Source organism: Stegostoma tigrinum, chromosome 31 (genome assembly GCF_030684315.1).
Source record: "Stegostoma tigrinum isolate sSteTig4 chromosome 31, sSteTig4.hap1, whole genome shotgun sequence".
Taxonomy (NCBI): Eukaryota; Metazoa; Chordata; class Chondrichthyes; order Orectolobiformes; family Stegostomatidae; genus Stegostoma; species Stegostoma tigrinum.
Genome location: NC_081384.1, coordinates 37708643 through 37724487, shown reverse-complemented (window position 1 = coordinate 37724487; position 15845 = coordinate 37708643). Strand labels below are relative to the sequence as shown.

At 45.0% G+C, this 15845-nt stretch overlaps 1 protein-coding gene across 4 annotated transcripts in view; it reads left to right on the top strand.

Annotated features, from left to right (window-relative positions):
* The window catches only part of LOC125466270 (transmembrane ascorbate-dependent reductase CYB561), a 235131-nt gene that overhangs the window by 204121 nt on the left and 15165 nt on the right, over nt 1–15845 (top strand). Inside the window, exon 1 of one of the 4 annotated variants that reach the window (XM_048560566.2) lies at nt 6280–6640. The exons of the other annotated variants lie outside the window; for them this stretch is intronic. The gene's annotated coding sequence lies outside the window, so the exon portion shown is untranslated. Of the gene's footprint in view, nt 1–6279; nt 6641–15845 lie in introns of those variants that run through there. 4 annotated transcript variants of the gene reach the window in all.

Genomic DNA, 15845 nt, shown 5'->3' with positions numbered 1-15845 from the left:
CGTTCCAGCCCAAATCCGCTTCCTTCGCCTCATACCTGTAACCCCAGCCGCTGCTCCAAACCTGTCAAACCCCCTTCCCCCGCTCCAGCACAAAACCACTCCCTCTGCTCCACACCTATAAACCCAGCCCCTGCTCCAAACCTGACACTACACCTTTTCCCCACTCTTCACTCCCCAGGACCTACATCCCCACTTCCACTGCTCTGTATACACCTGCCCCTGGGACATGTAACACCCCTCCCCATGATCTGACTTGATTCCTCCAACATGGGGCTCCCCAGTATCCAACACCACCCGTCCAATCTCTCACAGCCACCCAAACCGCCTGAAACACTTCCTCACTTACCTGACCCACATGCCACCTTGCACTCTTCCACCTGTCATCCCACATTCAACGTGCTTGGCATGTTATCCCACCTGGCACCCTATTTACTAAGCACCCCCTATCCCACCCCAACACGGCCATCTGGCACACTACCCTAACAGCACCCTAGCCTCTCACAGACGTTTTGCACTTACTGTTTGACAGGAAGTACTAAAGTGGCTGTCTGTCATTCAGGACCTCTACATGTTGGATCACAGCTAAGAGGCCTGGCTTGGCCTCCACCCATGGCTCTGTGTTATGGGGGATCTGTCAGAATGGAATAATGGCTCCGCACTTATGAAGGAGACCTGATCAGAACCGCCTCTCTCAGAAAAGTCCTTCTCTTCTCTTCCTCTCTGTTTGAGATTTCCATGTGTCTGCAAATCCAGAAACAGATCCCTTGCACCATTTGATATCACAGTAACAACAAATGACATAGGAATGACACCGACTGGTGAACGAATATAATGTAGATGAATAGCCAACAACACCACTTTTACCATTAAAAGACTTGCACAATTTGAAGAGAATGTATGGAATGTATAGGCAGAGATTGATGAGAATATTGAATTGCTAATGCATAAGAACACTTGTGGGTCTGTTGGGTAACTTGTGTAATTTAAAATGTGCACAATAAAACATGCATTTTTTAAAAAATTCTACCAGGCTGATGTTGGGCCTGAAATGCAATCATGTACAAATGTCCTTCCTGGTATGCCGTGGTCATGAGACATCAGCCAGAGGCACAGGCTGCAGGCAGCTATCTTATAGTCACTTTGATAAAGAACGCAGGCCCACTGCCTGCAGAGTTCAGAGTATTCCCTGCTTAAATACTGAGAAGAAAGTTTCAGCAAATTCAGATAAATCTTCAAATTTTATTATTTCTGTTTCAACAAGTTTATTTTTCTCAGGCCCTGTCTGGACCACCTCTCAGATCACCAGGTTCTAACCTGGCCTCTCTGATGAAGGGTCTAGGCCCGAAACATCCGTTTCTGTGCTCCTGAGATGCTGCTTGGCCTGCTGTGTTCATCCAGCTCCACACTTTGTTATCTTGGATTCTCCAGCATCTGCAGTTCCCATTATCTCTGATCTCATTTATCTTTGTAGGTTTTTCATTGATCCCTTAATATTTACAGGCTCTGTATTGGCCCTTTCTACTTCTGGTGTTTGGGTTCTGGCCTCTTTTTTTTTAAAAAAGGACTCAGCAGGTTAATTTCTATTCTTTCTGTACTCTGTGGACACTAACCAGGCCCTTCATTTTATATTGTACTACTTTAGCCATTTTGACCCTTGCGTTCATCTGTAGGACCTCTGAACTTGGATTATTCAGAACTTCTGGCTGGTTTTACCATCAATCAACAAAGTGTATTCCTGAATAAAGGTCCCCTTGTGTGGGCAGGGTCACAGTCACAGCCACCATCTCCAGCCCAGAAATGATCTCCCTCGAAGTAAATTTTTACCGGCAGTACTTCTATAGCCTCTCCCGTGAGGCCCCCGATTAGCACATGGAAATCTGTTTGGGTTGGGGTGGAGGGTGGCACGGTGGCTCAGTGGTTAGCACTGCTGTCTCTCAGCACCCGGGTTTGATTCCACCCTCAGATGACTGTCTGTGTGGAATTTGCACGTTTTCCCCATGTCTGTGTGGGTTTTCTCCCACAGTCCATAGATGTGCAAGTTGTGTGGATTGGCCGTGCTAAATTGCCCACTGCATCCAGGAATGTGTGGGCTGGCTGGGTTGGACATGAGAAATACAGGGTTATAGGGATAGCATAGGGGATTGGGTCTGGCAGTGAGTGAATTGTTTGGAGCGTTTGTGTGGATTTGATGGGCCGAATGGCTTGCTTCCCCACTGTAAGAATTCTGTGGTCTGGTGTGGAAAATATTCAATGTTTTCCTTACTGTAAGCAAAAAAGGACGCCATCTCTTTGAGAATGCAAATCTTTTCCAATTTGTCAGGAACATTTTGGACCATTTATTCCCTAAATGCAAACTGCTGCAGTGTTTGCACAGAGTATTACAAGTTTCCTAACCACAGGTACTGGCTAGTTAGCCCTGCTATCAGTGGCTATGTCAGAGTGACAGCTATCTAATTGACATGTCCAGGCTTTACGAGAGCAGACAGACACAGTGGCTATGGATTTCCTTCTCTGCTGTTTAAGAGCTATAGATTGACTTGTCCCGTTTTTTCCTACACCTCCTTTTCCTGCAGACTCCTCTGTCTTTGCTGTCTGCAGTAATACCATGAGCAGCCTGATGAGGGTTAGTTATCATGCCAGTGGAAACAAAGGAACCTCAAGGAGCTGTTTGCATCATGTCTGGGTCTGGTGCAGGCTTTACCAGCACTTACTTCAATCCAGTTGATCTGATGTTGTGGATGGTACAGGTTAGCATTTAACCCCGTGTGCTCCACTGTCTCCCTTGTCTCTCTCCCTTTTATTCACATAAACTACCTGACCCAGGCACATGTAGTTCAGAGGCCTGAGTTTGTAGTCACCAGACATAATTGTCGCAGCAGTGCCTGAGATATTTGACCTCCTCTGAGTACCAATTCCCTTATTTCTTTATTACTATGCTCTACTTTTAAAGCACAGACTCACCATTTGCTTGTCCTCTTGATTTCTGTGCTTATTGCAGGAATTCTGGAATTGTAGAGAATAGATCACTGTAACTTGCTCACAAGCACTATGGAATGCAGTTTTGCTCTCTTTGTAATTGGACGTCACTTCAGAGAATGGCATAGAATGAACATCTTGGTCCTTTCTGGTTGACTGACCCTGTACCTAGAGCTTCACAATCCTGCTAGCCAATGCAACCAATTTTCCATGACCTCAAAAGCAGTGAGGAAAGACTCCAAATCTCCCTCCTCAAACTTGTCAATTAATTCCAAAGATTTTAAGGTTTCAAAATCTGTTCTGGTCTCTCTCAATTTGCCTCTTCCTCCAGGGAGAGCTATATTTCGCCCCAGGATCTTGCAACTGTCTTAGGAATCTAAACCTCTGCACTCAGTGCCATCTCTAACCTTTGTCCTCTCTCGGGCCTAGTTGTCTCACCTCTCTTTTTCTCTGAAACTCTGGCTCTAATCTTAACTATTCCAGCTGTAATTTGACCAGAGTAACCGGGTCTGGTTCTGACCTGGTTTAACTTGTCCTGAACCTAGAGTGAGTTTCAAATGCTTCCTCGGAAATTCACCTCCCAGGCCTGTTGAGTGTTTTAATTCCTATTGTTGAGCTATGGATTGCAGCTCTTCCCTGTTTAAGGACCTCAAGCTATGCCAGGTCAAATCTTCCTGCTCCATGAACATTTAAGCATCATAACTATTATTATAACCTACACAAACCGGTGTTGCAGATTCACAAATCGAAGTAAAGTAATGTAAGTGCTAGAAATCTGAAATAAAATCAGGCTCCTCTGAAGGAGAGTCATGTAGGACTTGAAGCTTTAAATCTGATTCTCTCTCAGTTCCTATCATCTCTCTCCAAGATCAACTGAGTTTCTCCAGCATTCGTTGTCTTTATTGCTGCAGATTCTTGTTTGGTTTCAACAATTTTGGCTCTGTGCTACTTTTTCCTTGGACTTCCAATTTCTATAAATTAGACTTGGTTCATTTGTTGTGGATTTAATGCAACCCAGCCTGTTACAGTTGGTTTTTAGGTGTTTCCTCCAAGTTGCTGGTGATTAATGGGTTTGTTTGTGGATTTTTACCCTTCAGCTGAGTGATTTGATTTAAATAACTGGGCACAAAATCTTCATAAAAGGAGACATTTGTCTGTTTTTACAGTCTTGTTCTGGAGGTTATTACAAAAAATGTCTATATCACTCAGACACAAAAGCATGTAGGGTAGCTGCAGTTGAAGATAAAAGATCAGTCTGTATTGTTTGATGTCGACCTGCAATTTCAGGGCCAAAGTGTCAAGCTGTCAAAAACGAAGGCTTTGGAAGTGCAGTCATTGTGGTATCTTCCACAGGTGATCTGCTAAATGTTATTTCCTCACTTAATTGTTGGTGCAATGAGGGAGGGGAGAATGTTGTTCCTTTAATGGGTCTGTAGGTGTGACCCTTTTACAATCTGATGGACAGCAGTGCATTGGTGGGCTTGTTCGACCCCCTCTCTGAAGCATTTCTACTTCAAGATGCAGGTAGAGCAGCATGCAGGCATCTGCCCAGAGCTCATCTACTCTGTTTGCTTGTACATTCTTTTTCACTTCTTTCACCACGCTTTTTCTTTTCATACGCTAATCTACTTATCTTCTGTGGAGAGGTGGGGTTTGTGCAGGGTGGAGGAGATCGAGCCAGGGTGGCAGTGAGAGATGTTCCCCCCCCCCCCCAAAATCTGTGGTGGCAGTGAGAGCAGGCAGCATGAGGTATCCCAGCATCTGTGGGGGAGAAGGAGCCAGGGCGGGGAGAGGGAGCCCAGTGCAGAAGAGAGCAAGTCCTTGTGTGGATTAGATTAGATTAGATTAGATTCCCTACAGTGTGGAAACAGGCCCTTCGGCCCAACAAGTCCACACCACCCCTTTGAAGCATCCCACCCAGACCCATCCCCCTATAACCCACACACCCCTGAATGCTATGGGCAATTTAGCATGGCCGATCCACCTAGCCTGCACATCTTTGGGCTGTGGGAGGAAACCGGAGCACCTGGAGGAAACCCGCGCAGACACAGGGAGAATGTGCAAACTCCACACAGACAGTTACCCGAGGCTGGAATCGAACCCGGGTCCCTGGCACTGTGAGGCTGCAGTGCTAACCACTGAACCACCGTGCCACTTATGGATTGCAAGACTAGGATGGCTAAGCGCTTAAGAAGGACTCTAAAATTAAACATGTACATGTATTTCTTTATTTTTCTACTTTATAAGGACTATAAAGTTGAACTTTTAACTTTTATTACTTTGTACCTAATATTTTGTACCTAGGTACCTTTCCATCTAAGATGGCACTAGGATTGACGACTTTGTACACTTTTCACTGTACTCCTGTATCCCTGTGCTCAATCACATGACATAAATTCTAATCTTAAATTTGATTTCTCCCTGATGTCAGCAGTGTCTCTGTGCTGATTTGATAATGTCCTTCCCATGATGTTTTCCCACTTTCTGGCAGTCTTCCTGGCTTTTCTATGTTCTTGGCAAGTGGGTACAGATGGATACTGTGTCATGTGACTTGGACAAACTGCCAAATAAGACAAGTGGCAAACCAGTTTAATAATGCAAAGTCTTTTGATCACTTGGCAATGTTCAAGGACGCCCAAGCTTTTCACTCTTTCCTGTCAAGGATTTTGTATTTGAAGCAATGTCAACAAGTCAATGGATCTTATTGACACTTCTGGAATTTCAAATGACTTTTCTTATAGGTATCTGAGACAGTCTTCTCTTGTTCCCATGCACGAGGTTCGGTCTGAATGACCCTCAGAGTCCATTTTGAAAGCAGTCCAAGGTTAGGAACTCTGACTTTTAGAACAGTTCCCTAAATGTTTGTAATATCCTGAAAGCATAGACATAACAAGAAATTTAACTGCTATTCTTCACGGATGCCTCCTGACCTGCTGAGTATTTCCAAGATTTTCAGTTCTCTAACAAAAACAGAAGTTGCTGGAAAAGCTCAGCAGGTCTGGCTGCACCTGCAAAGAAAACAATCACAATTAATGTTTCGGGTCCGGTGACCCTTCCTCAGAACTTTTCAGTTCTCCCTTTGCTTTCCTTCACTGTAGATCTGAGGGCAACGTGGAGGCAGAGTTAACGTGTGTTGTGTTCTACTACATTAGTTAAACACACACAATGGTAAAAAGAGACCAACTTGTTTCAATAAAGATTAAAAAATTCAACCCTGAAAAGGTATGACTCAGACATCCTCATTGCAATCAGCAGACACACAAACAGCTAACAGCATTAGTCAGCCTTCTACATCACCATGGTAACTAGCTAGGCCCTGAGGCAGTGCCTTGCGAGTTGATATGCTTGCTTGTTCAGTACATGGGCAGGTCAGACACCCAGTGCGTTACGTAAGGATGTTTGACAGTACAGTGTCTTCCTGATTCACAAGGGAACATAAGACAGGAGCTACCTCTTTACAGTGACTCAGAAGATCATGGCAGACATTTGATTCCATGTTACTGAATTCATTGGGCTAATAATCCCCTCAGCTGCTGCTGCTTCTTTGTAGGACCAACAACCCAGTGGATTCTTTATCCAACCCCTTTGGTGAGATCTAGGTGCGCCACTCTGTGCTAGGGGACAGTGGACAGCTGCAGGTGAAACCGGAACTCTGAAACACCAGGTAAGCTTTTCAGAGTTGAAATCCATACTGTCAAAGTGTTGCTGTCAAAGTTTGTACCTTCGGCACAGGCGCTGAGAAACATGCATGTTTTGTGGGACTTCTTAGAGCGTTGCTCTAAGAAATAAGGGCCATTAAAATTTAATGTAAGGGCATCAGACAGAGTTTATGGATATACAGGGACAGAACAGTCACCTTAAAGTTGTGAACTGTGCAGCAAACAACAGACTGTGGTGTTTGCACTTTGCTCTGTCTTTGTTAGCTCTGTTTACTTTCCTTCCCGAACACACAACATTTGAGTGTATATTGAACTGAAGGCTCAAAGGTCTCCTCCGCACAGCTTGCACTCCACAGTGTACACAAAGCCAAGATTATCAAGTGCTGACAACTTCAAGTTCATGGGCAGGCTGTTGGTACAGTCTCACATTTGTTATGCAAAGGTCCTGAGATATTGGTCTGTCTGGGTCTCTGTGATAAGCACAGAATGCTGTACAGTTTGCTCTCTCATGAACACCCATCCAATTACTGAGCTCAAAGTTTTTCTGTACTGACGAGCACAAAGCAAAATAACTTCTGGAAAAGTAAAACATTTCCAAACGTCTTTGAATCTTACAGCAGAGAAGGAGACTATTCATCCCATCATTTTGGGTCTTACATCTCAACTCTTTTCCTGCTATTACTTTCCCTCCAGCATTGATTGATTCAGTTAGATCATAGAGTCCCTCCAGTGTGGGAGCAGCCATTCTACCCATTGAGTCCATGCTGACCCTCTGAACAGCATCCCACTCAGACCCACCACCCTACCATAGCCCTTTGCCGTGCACTTCTCATGGCTCATGCACGTAGCCTGCAGATCCCCACACACTATGGGCTATTTAACATGGCCGATACACCCAACCTGCACATCTTTGGACTGTGGGAGGAAACTGGAACACCCGGAGGAAACACATGCAGACACGGGGAGAGTGTGCTATCTCCAGACAGGTAACCGCATGAGGGGCTGAATGGCTTTCTGCAACTACAAGTTTTTATTTTGTCACCACTAGCACCAGTTCTGTTACTGTTCAATCTGCTTCCACTAACTTTTTAGACAACGCATTCTAGATATTGTTCATCACGCTCATATGATGTATTATGACACACCCAGAGCAAGTGGGACCCAGCTTTCTGTCTCAGAAATGGGGACACTACCACGACAGACTTTATCGAATTCTTGATCATTAAAACTCATTGTGTAAAACACTCTCCTCACCTTCCCCTCATGGCTCTTTTGCTAACTATACACTTTTAAGAATGTATTCTTTTTTGTAGTGTTATAAAGTGCACGCCAAGAGCATAATTTGACAACTTGTCCCTGGGCATCAGTGAGCTCTATCTGCCCTGATCTACATTGTCATTACCTAATGCTACAAAATTGCTTGTGAAATTGCATTTATCAGAACGTGTTTCCAATCTTCTCAGTGTGATAGATTAAACAGACACCTGGAGAATACAAGAGAGAGACAGGAGAGAGCTATAGTAGCTGTGCCTCTCCAAGACTACATGAAGGAAGGCAGGGTCACTCCAGAGAAACAGGGATCTCTGCCAGAATCTGGGTTGGATTCCTTATTTCCAAGGTTTCTGCCTTACAATGTCTCAGAGTTTTTTGGCAAGGCATCCAAGCAGGGGCCTTCATGGAAACGATCTGGAAAACCATGCAGACAAAACTGGAGTGCATCGTTACAGAAATCGTGTCCATTTTTATGGCGATAGCTACAGCATTCCATGTTTAAAGGTTACAAAGCCATTTTTTACAGCTACTTGCAGAGTGTGTTAGGTCAGTGAGGGGTAGCCTGGCAGGTGGATAGAGGGGAGAGTGACAGGAGGTGAGTGGTTACAGTGGTGGGTGGCTGTTAGGGAGAGAGGCAGCTGGGTGTGGGCAACAGAGGAAGCTGGGTGAGGTGGTGTAGGCTGGAGGAGGAGAAGGGGAGGGTGCAAGGTAAATGGGTCGAGTGTGGCAGGAGGGTGAATAGGGAGATGGCAAGTGTGATCGATAATGGCAGGTAGATTAGGGGGATCCAGTGAAAAGTTAGCAAATTTGAGGGCAGAGTTGATCAGGTTTTGGGCTTGTCTGGTTGTCTAGGATGGAGTTGGTGTTTGGGGACAGTAGGTCCATGAGGGTTGGGGGTGAGTCAGTGGTGCATTTATGGGGGAGGGGCAAGTCTGGGTCTTCATGGGCAGGCTGGGAAAGGGTTGGTCATGTGGGTGAGTGTTGTTCAATTAATGGGAACATGTCTGGATTTAATCCATTTGTCTTTCCTGGATCACCAACTAGGTCAGTCAGAACCCTGTCGTCTCCAACTCTAATTCACAGTTAGTGCCAGTGTCGGAGTGTTCCAGACACTTGGTAAAAGTCCAGCAAAAGTTTTGACTTCTTGGAAAATTCCCACAGGTTTGAGTGAGGCAGTGTGAGGGCCAAGTCTTTGCTTGCAGTATTTGAAGTGGTGTGCACCAGACAGTGGAATTCTGGAAGGTTCTGGCAGCAGGGGGCATGCCTTCAACAGCATAGCAAAGTCACCCAAGGCCCTGGGCTTGCAATTATTGAGGTGAAGAAAATCACTTGGTTCACACCAAACAGAAGGAGTGAACTGCGCCCTAACAGAAGTTTTCCCTATGTGATCACAATTCCACAATTGTAGCATTGAGCAAAAAACTTCCTCCTGAATTTCACTTGGAGTGACTTTCTGCGGTTTGTAAACCCACACATTTTGGTTTGTTCCACAGACAGGATATTGCCTTTCAGCCTACATCTCAGTTCAACATCATCTTGGTAAATTCTCACCCAACTTGCAACAGTTTGTTCAGGTTCCCAACTGCAATCAGGAATATTCGTGGAGATTTGGTCATGTGATGTTTGGATTAATTTGCCAGTCATATTTCCAGCCAAAATTTAACTACTCTGTGGAGTGTCTGAATTAACATATAGAACAAATACATTGATGTTTTTGCCTGTTGGGGAGGGATTATATCTGCTTTTTTTACAAAGTGTAAACCAAGATACCAATTCTATACTGCAGTTTTGTACCACTGGTTTAGATACACCGATGGAACTCCGTTGCTGGGAGATGCTAAGTTTCTTGAATATCATCTGGCTCTGCGGTAAGAGTTTATACCCGTGGGAAAAATTCAAGAAAATTAATCCCTCCCCACCCCCAACATGTGAGCCTAGTGTAAACACTGATGAAACAAGCCATTAGAAAATAGACATAGTAAGAGGAAGACCTGGGTATTAAATATTCTCTTCTAGACTTCCTTTGATACTTTATTGTTAGTTCAATGGACAAAATGCAATCTCCTAAAGAATAATTATTCATATTATAACAGCTTACAGAATGAAAATCATCAGTTTTACCCACAATGATTGAATAAATGAGTTTCTATAAGCCTAGAAGGTAGCTTTGTAAAATGGAGATAACAGGACATGAAGAGCATTTTACCCCCAGAGGCTGCAAATGACATTGACCTTGCCAGAGACTCTTGGACGGGCTGATATTGGAGGGATAAATGAATTGGATCTCACAAGAATAGGAGAGGCACAGGAATTAAACGAGATGGAAGTCGGGGGGAGGGGGTGACGCAACATTTAATTTTGATGCAGATAGGGAGACGTATTCAATGATCAGGCATGTAGAGTTAGTGCTGTTGGAGTTTGGGGTAAGCGTTGGGAAGGTGTTGCAGATAAAGTGAGGAGGATAGAGCATGAGCCTTAGTAAGATGTGGGTACAGTTGCGGAGATGGACAGAGAGAAGATGGTGGCACATACCCTGGGCTAGTGTAGAAGGTCATTGATCTTTTTAGTACAGGGCTGGGCCATCTTCCAAATGGCAACCTACAACCATGCTTCCATCAACTGATATGGTGGCTTCCACTGCCTCTCTTGGGAAGAGAAACACTACCACTGCATCACTCATCCAACTTAGACCTCCAGGCCCCTGGCACAAAGCAAGGGAGCCGAAAGTGAATGTCGGGAATGGTGCAGAGCAGCTCCAGGCAGGCAATGCTTGTTTGGCTGCACAGTGATCTTTAAAAGATGGGGTTGTGAGCAAGGGATGCTAATGAATTGTGGGATATAAGCTAATTGGCGAGTCATTCTGGGAAAGACACATGACTAGGTGGGATTGGAATCTGATGTGACAGCTGCCAATGGATGGGGTTCATAGTCATTGAGTCATACAGCACAGAAATAGAGCCTTCAGTCCAACTCATTCACGCTGACCAAGTTTCCCAAACTAAATTAGTCCTATTTGTCCGCGCTTGGCCCATGTCCTCTAAGATCCTATGGATTTCTCAATAATCTCCCTGGAGGTTAGTGACATTGTGTGTCACCAAATCTCATTCAAAATTCATATGGGTTATGTTTTGTTCATTTTTGATGACCTGGACTTCAATGTGCCCCAGATACCACTGCTCATATTCTGGTGGTCCATCTTTTCCTGTGACTATGCTCCCTGGATTTTTGGAAACTGCTTCCCATTACTCACTTATTGGCAAAGATCCAGCTTAATGAGACAAATCTGGTAAGATGCCACGTGTGAATTTTCTAGGCCTCGCACTGGAACTCTAACTTCGTGAAAATATCAGAAGAGTCAGTCTATGGTTTCCATTAGAATTCTTGACCATATTATCTTACAGGGGCATGCTTCCCTTGACCTATCGCTCTACTGATCATTCAGCACCATATCTACACTAAGTAAGCAAGCGCTCTTCACCTAATGCTGGGAGTTTGTTGAGTGAGGGTGTTCGGAAAATAGAGAAAGGAAATACTCCTTTGCTCTTTCTGACTTTTTCACCCGGTGAGAATTGGTTCTTGCTGTAAGCGGCATGAAGAAGCTAGCTTTTTGATGAGTGTCCGGTAAGTGATTAAGGTCTATTCTAGTCATAAGTTTTAAAACCAGTCAGGAGGTTAACAGTACTCGTAAGGTTAATGAAATGGAGAGAATGAAAAAATACATGCAAATGTACCAAATAATTAAGTAGTTCATTCAAACACACGAAGGATGCAGGTGCAATGGCACATTGAGAGAGTTTCTGGATGCCCGTATGATCCAGGGCGAACATATTTGGAGTAACTTGCAAAACAAATAGCTTTGACTCAGAGCTGGAGGCTGAATCACAAACACTGAGAAAAAATCATGGGGAAGAAGGCAGTCGCTTCCCTTAGGATAGGGATTTGGTGGCTGGTCAGGGAAATGTAGGTATGACAGTGAGTGAAGTGGGTAAAGGAAACCAGGGGACGAGAAAGCAGGAGCATCAGACTTTACAATAGAGCTGAGGCTCTTTTAGCTTGTTCGAATGAGTGAGGGCTGCATGACTGCTGAGTGAAGTGACCATAACACTATGATCCAGGAAGGTATTCAAATGGGTGTGTAAAAATAATGTAGTGTTGGATGGAGACAGTGGTCAGTTTAGCTCAGTTGGCTGGATGGCTGGTTTGTTAAGTGGTGTGATGCGAACAGTGTGGATAAGGGTGGCACAGTGGCTCAGTGGTTAACACTGTTGCCTCACAGCTTCAGGGACCCTGGTTTGATTCCACCTTCAGGTGACTGCCAGTGTGAAGTTTGCCTGTATCTGTGTAGGTTTCATCCAGATGTTCTACTTTCCTCCCATGCTCCAAAGATGTGCAGGGTAGGTGGGCTGGCCATTTTAAATAGTCAATAATGCCCAGGGATGTGCAGGCTGGATGGATTAGCCATGGGAGATGCAGGATTACAGAGATAGGGTAGAAGGGTAGTTTTGTTGGGGGGAAGCTTTTCAGGCAGTTGGTGTAGACTCGATAGGCCAAATGGCCTGCTTTCACATTGTAGGGACTCTGTAATCGACACTACTTGTTGCAGCATAAACTCTGAGTACAGGCAGCAATGTTGTCTGCCCTGTGTCAGGGATCTAACACCTGCTCAGGGCTGGAGAGGAACACACAATGGGAGGAGATAGACCCAGTTGTCCTGGTTCATGCAGGTGTCAACTACATAGACAGGACCGAAAAATGAGATTCTACATCGTCTGCAGAGCCAGGCACCAAATCAAGAAGCAGAACCTCCAATTTAATAATCCCTGAATGATGACTAAGTCACATGCAAATTTGCAGAGGGCAAAAAAATCAGAAATTAATATGACTCAATGATTGATGGAAGAGAAATCAGTTCCTGTTGATGAGGCACTGACACCAGTAGTGGAGAAAGTTGGCTCAGACCCCATTAGATTCATCTCCACCTGAACTATCCCAGGAATAACTGTTTCAATGAGCCTTATAACTGAGGAAATATGAAAGGGTTCAAACTAATTCGTGGGGGCCCAGGATCAAGTTTGGGAAGTTGTGATAAATCAAACAATAGAGACAAGTGAAGAGAAGAAGCTATTTTTATGGGGAATGACGAGCAGACCATGACAGGAAGGGATAATTGATAGAGATTTCAGAGTAGATGAAATGAAAATGTTGGACTTTACAAAAGTCATTCAGCATGAAACAAATGAACCACTAGCCCAAATAAAAATACGTGTAATCTAATGACTGCAGGATAACATGAGTTGGGACCTGCATATTGGAGAGTACATGACATATAGAAAGAAGGAAAGCAGAAAATATGCTCTGTGAATTAATGATGGTATTAGCTCAACAGAGAGGGATGACTTAAGCTCAGGAATCCAAAATGTAGAAGTGATTTTAAAGGCAAGAAGTCCCTTGTGAGTGTGAAGTACAGGCCCCTTAACAGTAACCACATGATAGGATGGTCTTCACCATGACTACATTGGGACCTGTTTCTTGACGAATCACATAATTAAGACTATAAAGAGAGATTTAAACAGATGAGGGATTGACAGGGGTGGCAGGGGGAGGGTTTCATGAAAGATGTAATCTGGAAAGTTAATGAGAAACAGAAAACACCAGCACAGGGTAATGATTTGGACAATGATAACCAGAGTATGTGAGAGAGTGTACAAAAATAACAACATGCCAACAGATAATGTCAAAGTAGACAAAAAATGGTTTAAGAAAAACAGAATTAATTGCTGGATACTCTCAACAAAATGAATGAATCGATATCACAAAAAGAGGTAAAATAGAGGTATGGTGTAATAGCAATTCCAGAGACATGACTGTATTGTGACCAAGGTTGAGATCTAAATATTCAAGGGTATAGAAACATAGGAGATGGGAGCAGCAGGAGACCATTGGGCCCTTTGAGCTTGCTCTGCCATTCATCATGATCATGGCTGATCATCCAACTCAATAGCCTGCTTTCTCCCCATAACCTTTGATCCCATTTGCCTCAAGAACATATCTAGTCACTTTGTGAATAGATTCAGTGTTTTAACATCAACTACTTCCTGTGGTAATTAATTCCACAGGCTGATCACTCTTTGGGTGAAGAAATGTCTTCTCACTTCTGTCCTAAATCATCGACCTCCAAGTCCTCATGTTGTGACCCTGGTTCTGGACACACCCACAATCAGGAATATTGTCCCTGCATCTACACTGTCCAGCCTTGTTAGAATTTTATAAGGCTCAATGAGACAGCCCCTCATTCTCTAGCAAAAACAATCCCAACCTAGTCAATCTCTCCTCATACGTTAGACCCGCCATTCCCTGGCATCAGCCTGGTAAACCTTTGCTGCACTCCCTTGAGAGCAAGAGCATCATTCCTCAGAAAAGGAGACTAAAGCTGCAAACAATATTCTCAGTGTGGTCTCACCAAGGCCCTGTGTAACTGAGATAATGGGAACTGCAGATGCTGGAGAATTCCAAGATAATAAAATGTGAGGCTGGATGAACACAGCAGGCCAAGCAGCATCTCAGGAGCACAAAAGCTGACGTTTCGGGACTAGACCCTTCATCAGAGAGGGGGATGGGGAGAGGGAACTGGAATAAATAGGGAGACGGGGAGGCGGACCGAAGATGGAGAGTAAAGAAGATAGGTGGAGAGAGTATAGGTGGGGAGGTAGGGAGGGGATAGGTCAGTCCAGGGAAGACGGACAGGTCAAGGAGGTGGGATGAGGTTAGTAGGTAGCTGGGGGTGCGGCTTGGGGTGGGAGGAAGGGATGGGTGAGAGGAAGAACCGGTTAGGGAGGCAGAGACAGGTTGGACTGTTTTTGGGATGCAGTGGGTGGGGGGGAAGAGCTGGGCTGGTTGTGTGGTGCAGTGGGGGGAGGGGACGAACTAGGCTGGTTTAGGGATGCAGTAGGGGAAGGGGAGATTTTGAAACTGGTGAAGTCCACATTGATACCATATGGCTGCAGGGTTCCCAGGCGGAATATGAGTTGCTGTTCCTGCAACCTTCGGGTGGCATCATTGTGGCAGTGCAGGAGGCCCATGATGGACATGTCATCTAGAGAATGGGAGGGGGAGTGGAAATGGTTTGCGACTGGGAGGTGCAGTTGTTTGTTGCGAACTGAGCGGAGGTGTTCTGCAAAGCGGTCCCCAAGCCTCCGCTTGGTTTCCCCAATGTAGAGGAAGCCACACCGGGTACGGTGGATGCAGTATACCACATTGGCAGATGTGCAGGTGAACCTCTGCTTAATGTGGAATGTCATCTTGGGGCCTGGGATAGGGGTGAGGGAGGAGGTGTGGGGGCAAGTGTAGCATTTCCTGCGGTTGCAGGGGAAGGTGCCGGGTGTGGTGGGGTTGGAGGGCAGTGTGGAGCGAACAAGGGAGTCACGGAGAGAGTGGTCTCTCCGGAAAGCAGACAGAGGTGGGGATGGAAAAATGTCTTGGGTGGTGGGGTCGGATTGTAAATGGCGGAAGTGTCGGAAGATGATGCGTTGTATCCGGAGGTTGGTAGGGTGGTGGATGCGTTGTATCCTGTGTAACTGCAATGTCACATCCCTGCTCCTGTGCTCAAAGCCTCTCGCAATGAAGGCCAACATACCATTTGCCTTCTTTACCACGTGCTGCATCTGCATACTTACCTTCGGTGACTGGTGCACAAGGACACCCAGGTCCCACTGCACACTCCCCTCTCCCAGTTTACAGCAGAAGAACAGGAGGAAAGGAAAAGAATGCTCTGTGTAGTCATTCGAGTAATACGGATCACCAGCACAGAAAGAGGCCCTTCGACCCATCGAATCTTAAATCTGTGTCAGCCAAAAACAATTACTTAACTTTTCCAGTCCCATTTTCCAGCACTTGGACCATATTTACATGCCTTGACATTGCAAATGTGCATCTAAATAC